The sequence below is a fragment of the Geospiza fortis genome, unplaced genomic scaffold (assembly GCF_000277835.1).
Source record: "Geospiza fortis unplaced genomic scaffold, GeoFor_1.0 scaffold104, whole genome shotgun sequence".
In the NCBI taxonomy this organism is placed as follows: Eukaryota; Metazoa; Chordata; class Aves; order Passeriformes; family Thraupidae; genus Geospiza; species Geospiza fortis.
This window is the reverse complement of record NW_005054325.1, coordinates 3,230,713-3,239,846: the sequence shown is the minus strand read 5'-3', so window position 1 is coordinate 3,239,846 and position 9,134 is coordinate 3,230,713.

Here is a 9,134-nt window from a genome sequence, read left to right as displayed (position 1 = left end):
TCCTTCTTCGAGCACCAGGCTGGGAAAAGAGACTTTCTAACGTATCTTGGGGTCACTCTGACCAGCTAAAGTACCAAAAGTAAAACACTGAAATCACATTGACAGACACGGGAGAGAAGGATGGGCCAGAGATAAGGAAAGCATGTTATAGTCCTTGCTGCTGGTAAGAACAGGTCTCAGTCTTAGAGAAAAGTGAAAAAGGAGAGACCAGTCAGGCCCCACAGTGCCGATGTGAGGCCACATGCACCCCTGTCCCCACCCCGCAGTGCAGACAGGGAGTGAACTCAGAGTGATGTCCATGGCATCCCAGCAGCTGGCTGTGCATACACGTTAGTATCTTCTGCTTTGGAATGGAAGTAACATATGTGACCAAGCATAAGCAGTCAACTATTCAAATAGTCAATCTGTGAAATGTAAGTACAGATTTGACAACTAAATCAGATAATGCAGTAACTTTACCTTCCAACAACTAGAAATCCTTAAGCTGGAAGCTTAAAAATTGCTATTATGACCCTATTTCCTTAACTGTAAATTCATGCATTTTTACAATCTCTTTTCAATCTAGATGATTCTGTCTCCAATCCCAGTGACAGAGTAACTGATGTAGATATATATGGAGAAATTTTAGTGTTAGCTGGAGAAGTCTTCCCATCTACAGTAATGTGATGAGCAATAAGGAAGATGAACACCAGAGCCTGCAAACAGAGGTCAGTGGTAAAAAAAGGTCAGTTTGTGCAAAATCTTTGCATGCATCCAAACATTATTTTTCTCAAATTACAAAATGCTTTAAAACCTTCATCTTAGATGCTCAACCTATGAAAAACTGCATTTTTTTTAAGATTCTATGAAAAATAGGCTTTTTAAGCAAAGATCTTATTTTGAGTATTTTATACAGCAATGCAAATATAATGCTAGGATTAAGAATCAGAGCAATAAAAATGTATTTAAAGGTGAAGACATAATTCAGAATAAAAAGTGAGAGGGAATTTCAATCCACCTCAAAATAATGTGTGCAGAGAAGGGGGCTAATCTGAATATTATTCCCTCCATTATTTCTTCAGGTCCCTTAAAGTCACACATTTAACTGTTTCCAATTACTATGCATATACATAGCGCTCTATGCCAATGATAAGACACTGCTGGTTGTGCATTTTAAAACCATCCTCAGGATCAAAATCCACAATTCTTTTCTCTTTGTTTTTTTTTTTTTTAACTCATGTACCCGTGCAATTTCATTACTTTTAAGAACACCTCACTTTCTCACATGGAAATGTGTTAATAGTTGTGCTCTTTATGATTAAGGTTCCTTTTGTTGGGAAGCAGATTTGAAGATGAATTTAAGTAAAACACATATAGATATCAAGGAATTATTTTATCACTCTTTACCTAACACAAAATGGTCTTGATGTAAGTAAAGGCAGAAACCCCAAAATAACACAACCAAGACTGTCACACATTACAAAGACTGGAAATGACTTATTAGTAAGGACCATATACAATCATTTTAAACAGCATCTTTATTTTTGTACCAGAATATGGGAAGCTTTCTAGGTTATGTGGTTTATTTGGTTGGTTCACTGCTGTATATATGTCTACACATCCTGCTGTCTACAGTGTGAGCCACAGAGCTAAGAAAAGAATTTAAAACTTACCTTTTTTTTATGACCAATATTTAAAACTCAGCTATTAATTTGATTATTTGGAAAGGCTGCTAGTGAATTCATCACATGACTTGATGGAACTAAACAGGCAAAAATGAGTCCGCATCAATGATAGATCAGCCTGGAAAAAGGGAAAAATTAGGCTTGAAAAAACTCTCTGTTTTACTGTAAATTAGAAGCCCAGAGAGCACACTACTTTAGAGTTTCTAAATCCCTAGAAAAGGAAATGGATAAAATGAAAATAAAAGGGGTTCTCTGAAAGACATTGTCATTTTCTTCCTGAGTAGTGCTAACTAAATAACAAAAAAACACGCACACAAAAATTAAATGTAAATTCAAGATCTAGGACAGTTTACAAATAATTTCTGTGGCCCTAAAGCAAGATAAAAGGAAATAAATATACTTCATGGTTGGTAACTATTAACTGACACCAACTGTTGCAGCTGCGAATAAAGCAAATTCATGATAAGATTAGATATGTTGTTTGCACCTGGCCATCTGTAAATTGCTACTTACCATAAGAATCACATGCTTTCTACTAGTCACTGTGATAAATGCAGAGTAACTGCTGTTGGTGGGGTGTTTTTTTCCTTTGGTAAATAATAAGGAAAAATTGGTATGCAGTGGATTTGTTCTTCTATAGTTTGTGCAAAGTTTGCCCTGATGTTTTCCTGCTTTTAAAGAGAGAAGGAGCAAATCAAATAAATGAGACTGTATCTCACCAGTGTGGATGGAATAAGTCATCTAAATGTGTTTGTTTCTGATGGAGAGAGGAAATAGTGCTCTGTAGTGAAATTGCCTTCAGGACTGCAGAGGCTTTCCAAGGCATCCTACTGTTTTGAACAAAACTACAGGTTAACCTACCAACAGCTTGAGAGAGTCACTAACAGCTCCTGAGGAACAGATGATAGTGCTGCTGCTGCTGCTGATGGTTATCCCTTATTGTCTGGCTAGAAAAACCACACAAGAAGAGGAAGTTCATTGCACGTGTGGTGTTCGGATGCTGCCTTGCCTACTCACGAATGGGTGCCAAAATGCTGAGCAGAAGAGGTTGGCTGTGAGGAGCAGCATGGGGCTGTTGCAGAGACCAAGGGGTGCAAAGCTTCTGCCACCCCCCAGAAAGCAGCAGGTATTCCCTGCAGAGCTGCTGGCCCCCTCCACACATCAGTGCTGGAGTGGGCATCTCCTCAGGGAGGGCAGCAGACCAGAGTGGGCCCAGGGAGCACAGTCAGGGCTGGGCAGCTCCTGCTCCTCTCCAGCAGGGCAGTGCCATCGGCTCAGGGGCGCCTGGCCACCCTTCCTGGGGGCAGGACAGGGGTGTTATGGGGGGGCTTGACAGCTGGCCTGCAAGCAAAGCTGAGTGAATAGAAGAAGTAACAATTGATGATTTTCGAGTGTATCCATAGCAAGGAAGAGGACAAGAGCATTAGCATGGAAACAGATTAGAAAGGATACATGAAAATTTTTGTAAGCTAGGCTAGGTGCATAAGTAGATGTGTATATGCGCCTTATTAAATTTCTGTAAAACTGTTGCCAATTATATCGACGTTAATTGCTTTGCACCCATGAATATAATGAGTTATTGTGATGTAGTTACTGACTTAAGATCACGCTTTGTTAAGAGTATATATGCTGGAGAACACACAGAATAATAAAAAACTTTTTTCTTCTTGGACCCTGATCGTGTGTGTGTACATCATGTCCAGCCTAACGGGGACAGGGTGTACCACAGACCAAACCAGAGGATGATTTCCTGCTTTGTCATGGGAAGATGCTGCCAGAGAGGTGTTTTGAAGGATTACCAGCCCTGAGTAGGCTTGCCACATGTGCAACCAGACCTAGCAGTCACAAGTCAATTTGAAGAATCCAAAGCCAGAATGATAAATAAGGATGATTAATGAGTGCCCTGAATACAGAACCTTTTCTTACTCCAGCTGAATAATTTTTTTACTCCAGCTAGATACCGTCCTTTCCTCTATTAACTAAACCTTAAAAAACTGTTCAACCATACAGCTGAAAATGTACCTGTGCTATAATTTGTCTTTGTTTCAAATGACAGTATCAGCTATACAAGTCTCTCATTTAAGTAATGGCATATCACAGCAGCCAGCATGAATATTACAGCCCTCATTAAACAACAGATTCCACTGCTCCTGTCACTGCTTAATATAGTGCTGTTGCTCTGTGTTCCAAAAGAAGAACAATTGCAGGAGGGAAAAAAAAGTAAATACAATCAACTGTCTGAGTTGAAGTCTTACCATGGCTGTGAGATAGTTGAGTGTCAGATATCCTTTCACAGCTGGATTTGCTTAGAACTCTGTAAACAATCTAAAGAGCAGTCAGACACCACTTCTGCTCCCCTAGTTTGCAGTAATTTTGGCATTACATGTCGAGCTTTTCTGAGAAGCAGATTCAAGCTGCTGATGTACAGCAGCAGGCATTTTCAAACCTCCATTACTGAATATAGATATGAAGCATATAAGATTACAAAATACATCAGCATATATCTATGTAAGAACAGCAGAACTTCTTCCATTTATAGCAGTAAAGATGGCAATATATTTCTAGGATTAAAAAAGGAAAAACAAAAATAGATTACTTGAGAAAGTTTTAATGATGTATGATTTTTATCTTCATCAGTAGGTGGTCGATTTTTCTTCTTACGTGCTGTGTGTGATTCTGAAGACAAAATCAGTAAACCACCCATAGGTAAATTTTTGCAAAGCTGGATGGAATGAGAGTGGTGCTCTGGGCCATTACTGTTTAAATTTCCTTTATGGGATTAGCAACAAATTAGTGCAGAAGTTGTACTAGAGGCTGAGAACAGTGAAACAAAGTTCAAGACACAAGAAGCTGTGGGCTGGTGAAGTTATGCAAAGGAGCCAAAAGCCTGCTGGTGCTTACTTGATGAAGCTTTCCCCCCAGGATGGAGTGGGGAGAAGATTTGTGCACAGGGGACCAGCAGGACAAGAGCCAGGCAGCGCCACAGCCCATTCCCAGCTGCTGTGTAATTACCTCAGAGAACTGGAGCCACTGGAGCCTGGAACCACTGTTGATGGGATGCATTAAACAAGGGTGGGAACCTAAAAAGCTAGTATTGTTTCTGGTGCCTGAGATGGCTCATATACTGTTAGCTCAGGTATTTTTATGCCTTGCCACAGACTGCAGGGTATATTTATGCTAAAAAGCAAGTGTCTCCAGTGTGTATTTCTATAGCAACTTGATACCTTCTGTCTTTTTTAGCTCTGTAGTCTAAATATTGGGATTTTTTCCCCTAGTGGTCTCACTATTTTTTTCTGCCAGCGATTTTTTTCTCCCCCCTTGACAAGGTCGTACACAGAAGTCTTGAGCAAAGTAGCTGTGCACATGCACATGCTTGTTTCAGCCACACGCCATGGCTGTGCCTCAGAGCTGCTCCTTGACAGTCGCACACCTCTGAAATGAGCTTTACTTAACACATCAGCTACAGGACACACGAGATGCAGCCTGGTGTCCTGTGAAATATCTACACTGTTTCCACATAACACCTGGGCCACCCCAGCAGAGGCTTTCTCCGGGGCTTTGTGTCACAGGGGCGAGAGCCTGAGGAAAACCACAAGATCTGCACTGAAACAAAGTACCTCAAACTCCGCCCTGACCCTGGGGCACGCGTGAGCAGCTCCTGGTATGGTCCTGGAACAGTCCATGTGTGGGGATGCTGCAGCATCACCCACCAGCACTGTCACCTTCCACCTCAGAGCCTCCACAAAGACCAGGAGGAGTGCATGGAGGAGTAGACCTAGACTCCTGGTGAGGGCAGGTTCGATGAAGTCTGAGCAATGCTGGTGTAAATGTTGATTTTCTGTATTGTCTGGGAGATACTTGGGTTGTAAGGCCATTATAACACATCTTACTTGGCATACAAATATGTAATTTACCAATAATTCTGAGCAGACTACTGATTTGTGGAAGTCACCCCCATCCTGAACTGCCCATCAGCCAGACATTAAAATAAGGATTAAAAAAAAAAAAGGAAATTAAATTAAATAAGAGTAAGAAGAGATTATTTGGATGTTCACGGTCTTCTTGAATACAGTGATATTTTCTAGCTTATCAACAAAATTTACACCTCCAATTTCAAAGGCAGTCCCAAAAAAACAAACAAAAGTTTAGGAGGTAATCTTTCTGTGGAGAAGCTTTAATTAGCAGAAATGCAATATTTGTAATGTTTTTCAACTGCTACATTTATAATCCACAAAAATACTATACACTGGCATACTCTTATACAATTTAAATAACACAATAATTTTATAAAGCAAAATTCAACAGTTCAGGGGTTTTTAAAATTAATTTCTGATACTTAGGTAAGACACCAGACTTTGTGTTATTGGTGGAAACACAGGAGCTTGTGATTCAAATTTAGGAAAATACATAGAAAATCCCTGATTCTTGTAGTGTATAATACTCCAGTTTCCCGAGGTTCCATACAGACAATTTATTTCTCACAGCAACTAATTCAAACTTGAATACAAACTCTATAGAGCAACACAAATTTAGACATTGTGCCTCAGTTGAGCACACCTGCACATTGAAATAATTCCTGTATAGACCCCTTGAGTGTGACAGCTAGATCAGGATTACATAGGGTAATGTAGAATTCCACCACCTTCTTCTGACATTCTGTTCAAAAAGTTACAATTCTTAGAGAAAAAAAAAGATTTTGAAAAAGTTATTATTTCTAACTAAATATTCATGTTTAACATCAAACTAAAAAACTTCTTCTGCACAAACAGCCTAAGTGAGATAGGTCTCAGAGATTATAGAAGAGACCCTGGCAAGTACAGAGTGATATCATTTGAGCAATCTATTCAGAAAAGATTAAAAAACAAAATCTACTTACTAGTTGTCACACCAGCACCATCATTAAGAACAATTATATGGAAGAAACCAGGATGAAAGCCAAACTTCTATTTGTCCAGCACACAAAAGGGAAAAGAGAAAATTACTTTTTTCTCTCATTCATGTTAGATTTAAATGTATTTTGCCTCTTCCTACCAGAACCTGATCTAGCTTTTTTGATCTGTGCATCAGGAACATCAAATCAGAAAAGTTAAATAAAAACTGTTTGACAGGAATTAATCCATTAATGTCTGAAGACTATGGGGCTGAATGGATGGTGATGGATTTTTTTTGAGTATAAAGGCAATTTTATGATAACAAGTACTAAACACTCTCAAAGGCTGGAAATGATAGACCACTCTTTGTCTACCTCTGCCAGAATATCTTGTACATGGATAACCCCAACTGCCTGAAAGTTGCCAGAGGAATTTTCTTTACTTAGAGTTGGACCCTGTTGATAATCACGTGTTAATAACCCAGAGCTTGAGAAAGAAAGAAAGGACCATTTTCACAACAAAACAGTATGCAAGATATTTTTCTTTTTCCCCCCCTTTAGTTTAATTATCTTAAATATATCACTTGCAAAAACCAAGTCAGAAATGCTAAGATCTACATTTACAAAACATATTTTTCCTGTGCGCACAGGGAATACCTTATGCTTCCTTTCCAGGAGGAGTGAGCACAAGCAACACTTTTCTTAATACAACAAGACATTCATACACCGAATTTAATAGCATGCAACATCCCACTTGAAGATCTTTAAAAACAACCCACATTTCATTCAATGCACAGTGGTATTGTAGCTCCCTCTTATCAGTGATGCTAAAATCTGGGTGACATCACGATGTTGTGGAAGTGGGCACAAATATTACTTCATTCTTGGTACTGTGTGGGCTTCTGCTGAACTGCCTGCTTGCAGCTGTTTGCTCTTTCATAGAGATGGCAGGAAAAGATGAGCTGAACGTTACACGGGTGGTGGTGATGAGGTTGTAGAAGGCAGGGGAAGGTGAGGGCAAGCAGGAAGGAGAACACAGATGGCTGGGAGGGAACTTAAGGGGCAAAGGAGAGGAACACGTTCAAAAAGTGCAGTGGTCCAAAGAAGTGGGGCCCTGCCTGAGCCTCCTGCAGGGAGGAAGGATAGGCCCTGTCAGAGCGCTGGCTGCAGGCACCGCCAGCTCCCCTCCGCTGGCTCTCCTCCTCTCGGGCTCCCCTTCCCGGGGTGTCCTTCGCGCAGCTGCAGCTCATGCATATGCAATCTGCTGCTACATATGCAGCAGACCGGTAATTCCTCTTCAACCTTGTGGCTTTTCGCTTTGCAGAAAAGGCTTGCCAAAACGTTTTTAAAAATGAACTAAAAGCTCTTCTTATATGAAACTGTTAAAAACAAAAAAAAGCCTGCTAAATCTTACAGGATTGAATAAGATTTGCAATTCTCCTTTTAAGTAAATGCAAACAATGTGTTTTCCAAGTTTCTTTATTATTAATATTTTTAGCCGAGTTTTTGAACTGGTGTTACTCTTAGAGAACAAGTTTAAACTTAAAAGGTCGCCGAAGTGGATGAAGGATAGAAAGCATTATCATATTTTCTTACTAAAATCACTGGAGAGGTGTTCCTGCCTTCCCAAACCAAACATTTACATATAAGTGATAAATATCTGCATAAATATAAATATGTATATGCAAATGGATTCCTACCTACTTATTTTATTAAATGAGCTAGAAATGTGTTGGCATTTCATAACAGGAGCACTGGGTGTCTATGTGCAGGCTTGTACTCAAGTAAAATGCAAGTGAATATACAGTCTGGAAGGAAACAATACCATACAACTTTAGGCAACAGATTTTCACTCCTAAGTAAATAATATCCTCCATAAAACACTTCCCAGTAATAAAAATTCTTCTCCACAAAGCTATCGGAGAGAGTTCAAAGCATTTATGAATCACCTTATATAAAAGTACACTGTGAATCGGAGTGATGCAATTGTACAATGGAGTTTTCTTCTTGCAAACAGGACGGAGGGCCCTCTTTCATGTCTCAGTTTACACCTCTGATCCTTAAGCACGCTCTTTGATCTTTGATGAATATCTGTTATCATCATGTTATTTCAAAGGCCATGCCTTTTTAAAATTTTTTTCTCCCTTAATGGCAAGTATTTCGTCTACTTGATTTTCTTTGGATCAAAATAGGCAATAGAAAGGTGGTGGGGAATGTGTTCTTCAGCAGCATACCTCTGCTCTGGCCTTGTCATTTGCAGTTCAAGAAGGTTAAAATAATCCCAATACACCTATTTCAAATGCGGCACAAAATGTCAAGAAAAATATGTGTTACAGATGCGAATTTTGCTCGCAGAGAGGAAAACACTCTGAAATAATAGAGGGCTTTCTTCAAGATAAATAAGATGCCACCTTTCCCCGCCCTATGGATGCTTGTCACGGGGGCACGGAAAGCAAGGTGTTAGTGAATCGCCTTTCATTGATTCATTCACTTATTTCCCGCAGCGTGTCTCCTAGGATGGCTGGCCGACCCTCGGATGTCACTGCTGTGCCCTTGCCGTGCAGGGGAACACGGCCCACGCGGGTTCAGTCCCGCGGGGC